The sequence below is a fragment of the Xenopus laevis genome, chromosome 8S, assembly GCF_017654675.1.
Source record: "Xenopus laevis strain J_2021 chromosome 8S, Xenopus_laevis_v10.1, whole genome shotgun sequence".
Taxonomy (NCBI): domain Eukaryota; kingdom Metazoa; phylum Chordata; class Amphibia; order Anura; family Pipidae; genus Xenopus; species Xenopus laevis.
In genome coordinates this window covers 80,090,274-80,103,847 of record NC_054386.1, presented here as the reverse complement: position 1 = coordinate 80,103,847, position 13,574 = coordinate 80,090,274, and the positions used below count along the sequence as shown (strand labels likewise).

General features: G+C 40.7%; 1 pseudogene; it reads right to left on the bottom strand.

The window, feature by feature from the left end:
* Positions 1-292: 292 nt before the first annotated feature.
* LOC121397629 overlaps positions 293-13,574 on the bottom strand; it is a 35,397-nt pseudogene continuing 22,115 nt past the window's right edge.

Sequence of the window (13,574 nt, the reverse complement as noted above, 5' to 3'; positions counted from 1 at the left end):
ATGGGCGAATTTGCGACGTTTCGCTTCGCCGAAAAATGTGCGAAATTCGCGAAACGGCGAAAAATTCGCGAAACGGCGCCGGCATCTAGTTTTTTTCGCCGGCGCCCGTTTTTTTTACGCCAGTGCCCGTTTTTGATGCCGGCGCCCGTTTTTGATGCCAGCGTCCGTTTTTTAGAAAAAAAATTTTGCCGCGAATTTTCACAGGAGTTTTGCAAATTTATTCGCTGGCGGCGAATCGTGCGAATTCGCGCCTGGCGAATAAATTTGCCCATCACTAAAGCAGGCTATTCTACATGTCTTTCATTTCCCAAAAAGTGGGTGATGGTGCAAGAGGGGTCCACCTACAGTACATGCCCTACCCAACCCTCCCCAATACAATGCTGAAGAAAGTAGTTAGTATTGTATTTGTGGGAGTACTTTTTTCTGCAATTATGTTTTAGCACGTCTTGGCACATTTACTGGGAAAAAGGGGATAGCAGCAAAATGCAGATATTAATAAATCTTGCCGTTGTTTTATTTAATGATGAATTGTGGTATATTTATGCCTATAAAGATGCATTTTCTAATAGACCAGCCTGTTCGGCCATTTCTTCAAAATTATCTTTGCTTTCCGTTCTTTCACTGAACCTCTTTGCTAATCTAATTTCAGCCCCCCTTGTGCCCAGGCAGAAAAATGGCTGGACTATTTGGGGCACATCTGTGAAAGTATAAAGTTGTTTCCAGGTAGTGGGCTCGTAGAAAGAAACTGTCTGTTTGGTAAGATTCAGATAGACTCCCACTCTCTTAAAAATGTCCGCTGTCACATCAAGATTGAACTCTGTGTTGTCCAAAGCCTTAAAAGTTTCAACAAAGCGACACACACACCAAACTTTTTCTTGGGGGCTAAACAAATAAGCTGCTCCTTTCCTTTGTACTTCTGGAGAGGCCACTCCCACTGCCCACTCTTCTCCATGAATCAGTTCTACCTCCCAGTAATAAGCACCGGATGAGAAGATACGGTCTCCTAGACAGCAGCGCTCAGTCTCAAAGCGGAATTCATTCATTATTGGAGGACTGACTGGCAGCTTGTTATAGAGTGATAGGCGGTCAATAGAGACTGACAGTTCCGGGTGGGTTATATCTGGGTTGAATGTAAAACAAACTGAAAGAAATAAAGATATTGAGTTCTCTCTGAGAGTAATACTTCCATACCTGTTCTGCTAATTAACTGACCATTAAATCTTTAGCTTTATTAAACTGTAGCATGTCTATTAGCTGTCTACAATTCCCTACCCTTCACAACAACCACAACAGTCACATGTGGCCATTAGCCAATAAATCACTAGATTTCAGCATGTCATAACAATAATTACTAGTCAGTGAAAGCTTACTAACATTTGTTTTCTTTACGCACAGAAGATAATTGTCATAATCCCATGTGATATGCATTTAGGAGCAAGGATTCCATCAGGTGATAGTGCTCTGCCCTGTTGCTGGGCAGCACTGAGCGCTATCACTTCATAAAAGAGAACAGCAGTAAAACACATTCTGACAAATTAACACGTGATTCAGGTTTGATAAACATTCCAATTTGTTAAATAATTCCTGACAGTCAGAATAACTGATCCCCTTGTTTGGCACAAGAATATGTTAGAAGCAAGTCAAGTGCATCTAAATCCAGAACAGAACTTTTTTTTATTTTTATGTAGAATAACACTATGAAAATATTCTCTCCGTTGTTTCTATAAATTAACAGCTAAAGATGTGGATGTGTTTTGAATTACTTCACAGATAAATCATTTATTTTCCTGTATTTACAGTATTAGGACCCCCAAATTCTGGATAATGGATTTGGCTGAATACCAAGCCAAATTTTAGCTCTCAGCACTGCCGAAATTTCCTGACATGCAGGTGAAAAATGCAGATGTGCACATGAAGCATGCACAAATTAATGCGGGTATGCAGCAAAGTTTTACCATTGTTTAGGGTTTGGATTCAGTTTAGCCAGGTCTTTAGATCCAGATGAATGAAAATCCTGCTATTAGTAGTTATTAATAATAATTAGTACTTATTAAACTTACAATACTTATGTGTATGGCTGATAGAATATCAGTAACACTACAAAAGAGAACAAACCACCATATCAAGTAACAGAAGAGAATAATAGAGCCCTAGGTTGAAAATTCACCAGCGACGGCTTCGCCGCCTTCGCCACACTTCACCAAGCGCAACTTCGCACAGACAACGTTAATTCACTATGTTGCGAAGTTTAGTTGACGGCGCTGAACGCTTGCGAAGTTGCGCTAGCGTTACTACGGCAGGCATAGTGAAGTTGCACTAGCGTTAGATAATTTGCATACGGCGGGAAGTTAAAGTTCAATGGACGTATATATTGCAGCAAATACATTACACTACACAAGATAATAGAGTTGTTATATTGCCCTACACATGAGCCCACAGTATAGTTTATGTGCCATATGTTAGGAAATACCTGTATAGGGGGGAAGGAGGGTACCCAAAAAAAGTACAATCTTGTTCAGCCTATCACCCTGTAAAAAGGAAAAGACGCCAGCGTTTTTTGGGACTTAGAAAAGGTTTAAACTTTTTTTGGACTAAGTCCTATCTACTCTAATGCACTTTGCCTGGTCTGAGGTGGAGAAGGCAAGTCTGGCGATAGAGGTAACGTTCAGTAAAACTAAAAACTTAGTGAATTTGCATGGTAGCGCTCTTTCACTAGAGCGAAAATATGCCTGGCGTTAGAGTGCTAAGTTGCGCTAGAGTCTATCTGCCTTGCTAGCGTAATTACGCCAGCGCATGTTAGTAAATTGGCAAAGTGCCAAAATGACGTCAACTTGTCGAATTTTTGCCAGCGGTAGCCACTTCGCCCTTTAGTTAATTTGCCCCTAGGGCTAAACTCCCCAGAAGATTTTGTAGGATGGTATCGGATTGACCAAAAACATCCAAATAGTTGGATGTTGTCCCATGGGTCAAAATATAATGGGACTGATAAAAAAAAGTGATGTGTAAACTATATGATAATTTTTCCATCCAAAGTGATACGACTGTTGGATGGGAACGCAGCATGCTGCATCTGCATCCGATGAGATAAGATGTGATGGTGTCTGACCAAATTTTTTTGCCCTCTGAAATACATAGACTGTGGATGTAGATGCATGAACAAACTACACCATCCAACTTATATGATTCGACTATATATATGAAGGGAATCGGTACAAAAGCATTGCCCATATCCCTGTAGCCAGAGAGCAGCTGGTGGGCCCAGAGAGCTGAGAGGCTGCACCAAAAGTATTCATTTGGATCAGGCTGGCACAGGGAAGCCACATACTGTGCCTGGAAAGACAGAGAGTGTGAAAGGAATACAGACTGGAGGAACAACCAGCAGGAGATTCCTATCTGAGCATACAAAGGGGCTGGTAATCGCACTGTATGACTGAATGAGCTGGATTCGCCTGGAGAGAGCTCTAAAGCATTTAAAAGAGGATTTGTGAGTATCCTGGTTAAAGGGACATTACCCAATAGAGGCGCTGAAGAATAAAGAGACTGTGTATTAAAGGACTTTGCTTTTATTAGTTAGGCAGACAGTTTGGCGCTAGCAAGTTAATTAGTGAGGCCTTATTGGCACCAGTTAGGAGTGCTGCATGTACTAGTTGGCCATTTATTTTATATAAACCGTTATTTAGTTTAACCAATACTGTGTGTGTGTTATTACTATATTCCTAGTGGGGCCACCCGTAGGTGCATTTCCGGATCCCACTAGGTGGAGGCACTGCGCTAGTAAGTACCAGGTACCCAGTCTCTCCCAATATCACTGCGGAGTGGCTCAGGTTTGTCCCGTGTCATCAGGTAAGCGCCACACGTGGAGTGTAACACCGTCAAAGGAGTGTCGAAAGGGCTACATATATATGACTATATATTCTATCTATGGGGGATAAGATTTTGTAGGATCCTACAAAACTTTTGCTGTTGCATGGTGTTGCATGGCAAGATCAAATAAAGTCTGACCCACAAAATCTGATCAAGAGTTTTACTCTAACTACAAATTGTCTTGTCTACATCATGTAGATATCTACATTACTTTAAGTAAATTCTGTTAACTGTGCATCTAATGCTGATGCATGGTACAGCTAATATAACATGAAGTTATAATAAAAAGCCAGGCTACAAGTTATCCTATAGCCATGAAGACAAATGAGGGAAGTGATTTGGGAAATGCTGCAATTGTGTTGAAGCACACAAGTTTTAAAATTTTATGGAAAAGGTGCATTGTGTGTAAGATGAGTGTTTATCATAGAAAAGTAACCTGAGTGTCCATAGGTTAATTCTGTTGCCGTGAAAGGGGGGGGGAGATAATTTTCTACACATACCTGGGTGCATAACAGCGTTTCTCCAGTCTGAATGGAAAAAAAAGGTCATTAAAAACTATTAATTTAATGCAAAACAGAGATTTTTATTATACACAAGAAAAGTCTTACCCAGTTCAGAGGATATACACGCTGAAAACATAATTGCAGAGGGAAATTGTTAGACGACCTTAATGCAATTTAACAATAAAATTACAGGAGGAGATTGCAGGAAAATCAATTACCAACGATTCTAGTGAACATCTCTAAAAAATGAATGAGAGTGCAGGTCACTAAAGCAGCCTCCCTTTAATTCCATGCTTGAGACCATCTTGTTTCCCATACCCCTCCTTATCTTTCTCATTCCATAGCCTCCGGACCCAAAGAATTGTAACAACTACTACTATTAGCATGAGTATGAAAACAGTAACAAAAGCATAGGCCCAATGAGAGACACGAGGAAACAAGTCCCCTGAGGAAAGAAACATTCTTTATTTGTAAAGTGCTGTTAAGGAGATGCAGTGCTGTACAGTGCATAAAATTACAATATATATATATATATATATATATATGTATACACATATATACGCGGAAGACAAATCACATAATAAATATACACAGAATTCATATCAGGACAAAGAGCTTAAGTGCTATGTGGTAAGAGACACAGTATTCTCACAAATTGGAGATGAAAAAGTACACAAGGTAAGGCATAGTCAGTAGGCACAGGACTAGGCTAATGTTCTAGTGCTCCAAAAGGTAGGCTCTTAGTTTTTTCTTGAAGAGATTGAGAGAGGATTCCTTACAGAAGAATTCAGGGATGGAATTCCAGAGGTAAGGAGCAGCAAAATAGAAGGGTTTGAGAGGAGAGGTGGCAGTGGATATGTATGGTGTAAAGAGAAGGTGGCTCTTAGTGGAGCGGAGAAGATGACCAGGAACGTATAGCGAGACAAGAGAAGAAATGTAGTGAGGAGCAGAGGAGTGAAGGGCTTTGAACATTAGTAGAAGGGTTTTATATGTTATCCTTTGCTTAATAGGCAGCCATGCTAGGGATTATAGCTGGAGTTGAGCAGGTTCCCTTTAGAAGAGAGCAGAAAGATCCTGGTAGCAGAGTTTAAGATTGATTGGAGGAGAGAGAGATGGGAGTCATGAAGACCGTTTAGTAGGCAATTACAATAGTCTAAACTGGATATAAAAAGGGCATGGATTAGTGTTTTGGCTGTTGTTTGTGAAAGAAACTGGTGTATCTTGGCTATATCGTGTAGGAAGAAGCAACATGTTTATTATTATGATTAGAGGAGAGGGAATGGTCAAAGATGACCCCAAGCAGCATGCTGAATTAACCTGGTTCATGGTACTGCCATCAACAGCAATGCTGAAACGAAAAAAAGGGCTCGGTTTGGGTGGATAAGACCATGAGCTCAGTCTTGGCCAAGTTGAGCTTGAGATGGCATTGGTTCATCCAGGAAGAGATAGCTACTAAGCAGTCTGTGTTCTGGGTTTGAACGTCAGTGGTTATTGGGGGGTGTCTTAATGTATATATCGTCATGCCTCTGAGGAAGCTGATGATATCGGCGAAATGCGTTAGGTGAAGGAGATACCGCACTGAGCTGCAAGAAATACCACGAGTCTTTGGACTATATGCGATTGTTTTAAAGAGTGAAAACTCCGAAGACATGTGTACAGCTTGAGGGAGGCCTATGTGAGAACCCATACTACACACTTTACCAAACTATTGGTTTGTAAGTAGGCACTTTGGCAACTCTGTGGAGGTTGTGTTTTTTTGTTGTTCTTTCAGCACTAAACATAGAAGTATTCACCACCTTGAGTGTAAAGCCCTAATCCAAATCCTGGTGTGAACCTTAAAGGTGGAAAACAAACACCCCTGTAATAACAAATTTGAACTCTGGATGGCACACCTAAAATTTAACTTATTACACCATATTAGTTTTTAATTTCTGTTGCCACAGGCGCTGATTCTTTTTTTTATTTGGAGATTGCTTGCTACAGCCAAGTTTATTCTCTACAAGGACTTCAAGGTCCTTTTCCATTATGGATTTGCCTAGTGCAGTCTCATTAAGTGTATAAGTGGCTTGGATATTTTTACATCCCACGTGCATGACTTTAGATTTATCAACATTGAATCTCATTTGTCACTTAGCTGCCCAGATTACCAGTTTGCAAAATTCTGTTGCAAGTATGATGCTGAGGGACCCCACTAAGAACCTTACTAAAAGTAGAGAATGTACCATTAACAACCGCCCTCTGTACCTGATCCTGTAGCCAGTTTGCTATCCATGTGCAAATGACTTCATAAAGCCCAACAGAGCTTAGTTTAGAAAGCAGTCATTTGTGGGGCACGGTATGAAACGCTTTGTCAAAATCCAAATAGTTCACATCTACTGCCCCCCCACTGTCCAGCATCTTACTTACCTCATCATAAAAAGCAATCAAATTTGCCTGACATGACCTATCTTTCTTAAAGCCATGCTGAGTACTGCTCAAAATGCCATTTACTAGGACAGAATTTTGAATGTGATCCCTTAACAAGCCTTTTAAATAATTTACCCACCACAGATGTCAAACTTACTGGCCTATAATTGCCAGGCTGAGATACCTTTTTTAAATATTGGAATGACATCAGCTTTTCTCCAATCCATAGGTACCATACCAGATTAAAGTGAATTTAAGAAAATCAGAAATAGGGGCCTGTCTAAAACTGAACTAAGCTCTTTTAGAACCCAATGGTGTATACCAACTGGCCCTAACGCCTTTTTTACATTAATTTTTATTAAAGCTTTATGAATCGTATCCTGAGTCAGTCACTGACTAGATTGAGCTGAGCCATCAGTGCAGCTATGAAGAGAGTCTGGAAACTTTGACTCCTCTATTGTATACACTGAAGAAAACAACTGATTTAGCCCATTTGCCTTTTCTGTATATGTTACAACCATACTGGTACCATTATTTAAAGAAGAAACACTAAACTCACATCCTTTTACAATTAAAAAAACTTTTTGGGGTTAGTCTTATCCTCAGCCGCAGTGCGCTACTCATTTCCTTTCTTTGCCTTCCAGATTGCTGTTTCACTTTTATTATATTATTTATATTCATTAAATGCAGCTTCTATCCCAACAGACTTGTTTTTAAATGCCTCTCTCTTCTTTCCTATTAACATTTTTATTTCTATATTAGGCCACATAGGGTGATTCTTAGTACTTCTACATTTACTCCTTAAGGGAATACATTGAGAACAGTAATGATTTAATATTATTTTAAATGACAACCATTTCTGTTCTGTGTTTAGCCTGGGATATAGCAGTACCAAGACAGGCCATGAGAAATTTATAGTGGAGGAAGTCAGCTTTTGTATGGAATTTCCTCCCCATGCGCTCTGCCACTCACATACAGGACTGCAGAAATCACATCCGGCCATTCATGCAGGGATGGGGATTGTGGCCTGACTGCATTGTCACTGCAGAGGGACATGGGTATCGATAGCAGCAGATAGAAGCGAATTGTAGGTATTTACCAGTGAATCAGGATCAGAATCAGGATCAGAGAAATATGAATATGATGGAGGAGGAGCTCGAACTGAGAGAGTCAGATAGAGCAGTTATATAAACAACGCAGGTGTTACGAACCAGAATTTTTGGTTGAGGGTTAGCAGAGGTGGGAGTGTGTGAGATAAAAAAAAGAGACAAGATGGTGATCAGAGAGAGGAAAAGAATCAATGTAGAAATGCAGAAAGTTTTAGGTTTTTGGTAAAGACCAGATCTAGGAAGTGACCATGCTTAAGGGTTGCTGTGTTTGTCCACTGCTGGAGATCAAAGGAGGTGGTTAGATGGAGAAAAAATGATAGCCAGGACTGGGAGGGGTCATCAATGTGACAACTGAAGTCACCCAGAATAATTGCAGGGTTGTCCAAGCATAAGATAAAAGAGAGCCAAGATTCAAATCAGAGAGAAACGTAGCAGGTGATTTAGCAGAAGGAGGTCTGTAAACAACAGCTACCTGTGCAACGAGAGGGTAGAACAGTTGAACTGCATGCATCTCAAAAAAAGGAAACAAGAGGGAAGGATGTGTAGAGATAAGTTTAAAGCGACAATGAGGGGAGAGCAGAAAAAATAGAGTTTAGTGGGAGCACTTACCAGACACTGGACTCAAACGTGCTGCACACCCAGCCGCCATCCCATGCGGTCAAATAAATTCCAAGAAGAAGCAAAAAACAGCGGAGCACCGAAGGAGTCCAGTAGAAGTATTAAAAGTTTTTATTTATGATACATATAAAAGCAGATTACAGCAGCAGTGAACCTTGGCTGCCCGCTTAACGCATTTCGTGGCGTCCTGCCACTTCATCAGAAGCTGGGGAGAGGGGAGAGCAGAATGCCTACTCCACCCCTACGGCCAGTAGTGTATGAGAGAAGGAGAGACCGCCCAAAGAGAGCGCTGCCTCAACAGCATTATCATGCTGAGAGAGCCAGGTTACCGTTAGGGCAAATGCTGAAGAGACTTAGAGCAGAAGACATCATGAATTAAAGTAGATTTGTTAGTAACAGAGCAGGTATTAAGAAGCGCACAGGAGAAGGGGAGATGAGCAGAAGGGAGAGTGGAAATTTGAATAAGGTTGGAATGGTAAGCGGCATTTGTAGGTTTGAGCAGAAGGGGCCATAATGTGTCATTAGTAAATGAGAATATTAATTAATGGTGAATACAATCAATAAAATGTGTTACTTGTAAAAGGGAAGTTGCCCACATGATCTGAGTTGCCTTTTAGGAAATGTTTTTGAAACCCTACCATAAATTATATCAATCTGCCTACCCTCGGTCTGCCTCAAGTTAGCATTTCCAGAATGGCTAAAACCACAGAACCCATTCATGTCTAACCCCAACATGCCGAACCATTGTGATTTCACATTAGGCAAATAAACATATAAGGTAGATGAAATCAGACATATATTGAAGAGAGAGAGGGGAACACTAATTGTACATGTTTACCCCACATAATAGATTTATTTTACAGAAACAAACCTGAGATTCTTAAGAAGATGCCTGTTTCCTGGTCACTATGGCAGCACTCACACCTCTGGGTTATCCCCGCCCCCGCTTTTAATAGGACAGAACAATTAAGTTAATTAAATTAACCCATGATTATATATACACCCCTCCCCCCTCAGACCAGTGTCTTTTTTCTGTCCTCGCTTTTTGGAGCCCTTTTTGGGGTAGAGTTTTATTTTGTGGCTCACACGGTCCCAATTCTGGGACCATAGCCTGGGGAGTTAGCCTCTCTCCCTGGTAGGGCTATGCAATGTATTTCCTCCCAGAGGAGATCAGCTAGTCGATACCCCGTTATTAGGCAGCCCGGGGGTTTTATTTTTCAAAAATATTTTACCTGAGTCGCAGACCAGGTGTTGGGCGGCACTAGGTAAGATCTTTTAATCGTTTTTGTTTCTAGGTTAAAATGTAGAATTATTTTTTTTGTTTCTTTTTCTCAGTGATGACCTCATTACCTGAAGTGCCTAGTAGCCCTGAAAATGCTGCCAGTAATATTAGGAGGTGAGCCACTATTGGTAAGTGGTTAATAATTCTAAAAGAGTGCATTATATCAAGACATTTTCTTTCTGATATTGTTACAGTGTGCCTACCCCAAGGAAAGCTGTCTCAAAAGAGAAGCATAGAGTCTGTGTGGCATGTGACAATCAAGCCCTTAAACATTCAAAATTGTGTGAGCGCTGCACCAGAAGATTAGCAGGTGATGCAGCAGCAGATACTGCTGAAGTAATGAAATGGATTAGAGAAGCTGTAACTGAAGGAGTAAAGTTGGCCACTAAGAATGTCAGAGAAGAAAATTTTTCATCACATTTGCAATCAACAAGTTATGCTTCTATGACTTATCGGTCACCTGTAGATTCAGATGAAGACGGTTCGATGGAGGAAGGAGATAGTTCAGCCTTTGAGTTTACTTTAGTAGAACCTTTAATAAAGGCAGTTAGGGAGCAATTGGAGCTTCCGGAAAAGCCAGAGCAACAATCCTCTTCCTCAAACCCTTTTAAGTTTCTAAAAAAGGAAAGGTCAACTTTTCCTCTGCATGAAATAATAAAAGAAATTGTAATAAAAGAATGGAATAAAACAGATTCAAAATTCCCAATTCCGCAAAAGGTTCAAAAATTGTATCCTTTTTCTACAGATGAAGAACTAATCTGGGATAAACCACCAAAAGTTGATGCAGCAGTATCAAGGTTATCTAGAAAGACCTTGTTACCAGTGGAGGATGTTATCTCTTTTCTAAATCCTATGGATAGGAAGATGGAGGCTTCTTTGAAGAGAACCTATCTGGCTTTAGGGGCCACTTGTAGGCCAGCCTTAGCTCTTACATCGGTGTCTAGGGCAATGCAGATGTGGTTACAAAACGTGGAAACAGCTTTAAGAGAAGGAGTGGATAGAAGGAACATTAAAGAAGCATTAGCGGAGTTAAAACTGTCGACAGACTTTGTTACTGAAGCTTCAGTGGATCTAGTTAGATCCTCATCAAGGGCAATGGCTTTGTCAGTAGCTGCAAGAAGAGCTTTGTGGTTAAGGGCATGGAGTGCGGACAAGGCTTCTAAAATGAATCTGTGTAATTTGCCTTTTGAAGGGAATATGTTGTTTGGAACAAAGTTGGATGACATAATTAAGAAGGCTACAGGGGGTAAAAGTGTATTTTTACCACAAGAGAAGAAATCTTTTAGGACATCGGATTTTGGATCAAATCGAACTTCCTTTCGAGATAAGGCATCTAAGGAACAGAGACAAGCGGGACCGTCAGGCAGATTTGAACAGCCTAGCCGTTGGAGAGGAGGTCAATACTCTCTCTTTAAAGGTCAAAGGGGTAGAGTAATGGCTACCAGACCTTCAAGAAAGTTTTGAAGTTTTGACAGCCCAAACTTCAAAAATACCCAGAAGGTTAATACATTTTGCAGAGGTTTGGGCAAAGTCGGTGACAGATCAGTGGGTATTGCAAACCATCAGACAAGGATACTGTCTGGAATTCGAAAAGACTCCGACACACAATCAATTTGTCATGTCAAAAATTCCCAAGAAAAGACAACAAAGAGAAATATTGAACAATTATGTACAACAATTGTTGGAGGAAGGCGCTATTCAACCAGTCCCTCAACAGTTTCAGGGACAGGGGATTTATTCAGTCTTGTTCATGTTACGAAAGAAGACAGGGGATTTTCGTCCAGTGCTGGATTTAAAGGAATAGTTCAGTGTGAAAATAAAAACTGGGTAAATAGATAGGCTGTGCAAAATAAAAAATGTTTCTAATATAGTTAGTTAGCCAAATATGTAATATATAAAGGCTGGAGTGACTGGATGTCTAATAAAACAGCCAGAATCCAACTTCCTGCTTTTCAGCTCTATAACTCTGAGTTAGTCAGCGACTTGAAGGGGTGCCACATGGTACATTTCTGTTCAGTGAGTTTGTAATTGACCCTCAGCATTCAGCTCAGATTCAAAAGCAACAGATATGACCCATGTGGCCCCCCCTCAAGTCTCTTATTGGTTACTGCCTGGTAGCCAGGGTAACCAGTCAGTGTAAACCAAGAGAGCTGAAAAGCAGGAAGTAGTGTCCTGACTGACTTGTTATACATCAAATCACTCCAGCCTTTATACATTACATTTTTGGCTAACTAACTATATTAGAAACATGTTTTATTTTGCACAGCCTATCTATTTACCCAGTTTTTATTTTTACACTGAACAATTCCTTTAAGACCAATAAACAGATATCTGACAATAAAGAGATTCAAGATGGAATCAATTTTTTCAATCATAAAGGAAGTTCAAGAGGGGGATTGGCTTCTATCTTTGGATTTAAAAGATGCTTATTTCCATATTCCCATAGTAGCCGCACATCACAAGTTCCTAAGATTTGCAATAGATCAGAGAAGTCATTATCAATTCAGATGCCTCCCTTTTGGGTTAGCAACTTCACCCCGAGTCTTTTCAAAGGTACTGCAGTCTCTCATTGCGGAAATCAGAAAGTTGGGAATACACATTTTTCATTATCTCGACGACATATTGATAAAGTCACAGAATCCCAACACACTAGAACAACAAAGAGAGTATGTTATCCGGTATTTACAGGATCACGGTTGGGTGTTCAATCTAGAAAAAAGTCAGTTGCGGCCGACACAGGATTTGATATATTTGGGGGCCAGATTTCTGACAAATCAGGCAGTGGTAGTGCTGCCAGAAGAGAAAAAGAACAAAATAAAGCAGACAATCAAAGGTCTTATGAGAAGGTCCACATGTTCAGCAAGAGAAATGAGCAGTATTTTGGGTCTCCTAAATTCAACTTTTCCAATGCTGAGATGGGCAAGATGGCATGTCAGGCCTCTGCAGAGAATGTTTTTGAGTCAATGGGATACAAAGTTACAAGATTGGAATCAGAAGATATGGATTCAGACTCAAGTAATGGAAGAGATGAAATGGTGGTTAAAGGAGGAGAAACTAGCACAAGGTCAGGTGTTGAAAGAGATCAGTTGGAAAGTTTTGACCACGGACTCCAGCCCTTTCGGGTGGGGAGCACACATGGACAATGTGTATCTACAGGGTCGGTGGTCAGACAAGGAACAGACACTACCAGCCAATGTGTTAGAATTGAGAGCAGTATGGAAAGCGATTCAGCGTTGCGAGCATCGATTGAGGGGAACATCATTGATGGTGAAGATAGACAATGTCGCAGCAGTAGCGTACATAAGAAGACAAGGAGGAACACACAGTCTGAGTCTCATGACGGAGCTTCGTCCCATCATGGTTTGGGCAGAAGAAAATCTACAGAATATTTCAGCTCTGCATCTTCCAGGGAGGAAGAATGTGGTGGCAGATTTTCTCAGTCGGTCAGTAATAGACAGACACGAATGGGAGCTTCATCCGGAGGTTTTTGCTCAGATTGTGAGGAGATGGGGCATGCCAGAAGTAGATTTGATGGCCACTCCAGCCAATTGCAAAATAGAGAAGTTTGTTTCGAGATATCATTGTCCCCAAGCAATAGCAATGGATGCTTTTCATCAATCATGGAGCAAGGGTCTCCTATACATATTTCCTCCCATACCTCTGATTCCTCAAGTATTGAGAAAAATCAAGGCAGACAAAGCAGAAATGATAGCCATCATTCCAGACTGGCCGAGGAGGTTTTGGTACACGTTACTGAAGTCAATGATAGTGGAAGAGCCCTTTCAACTCCCC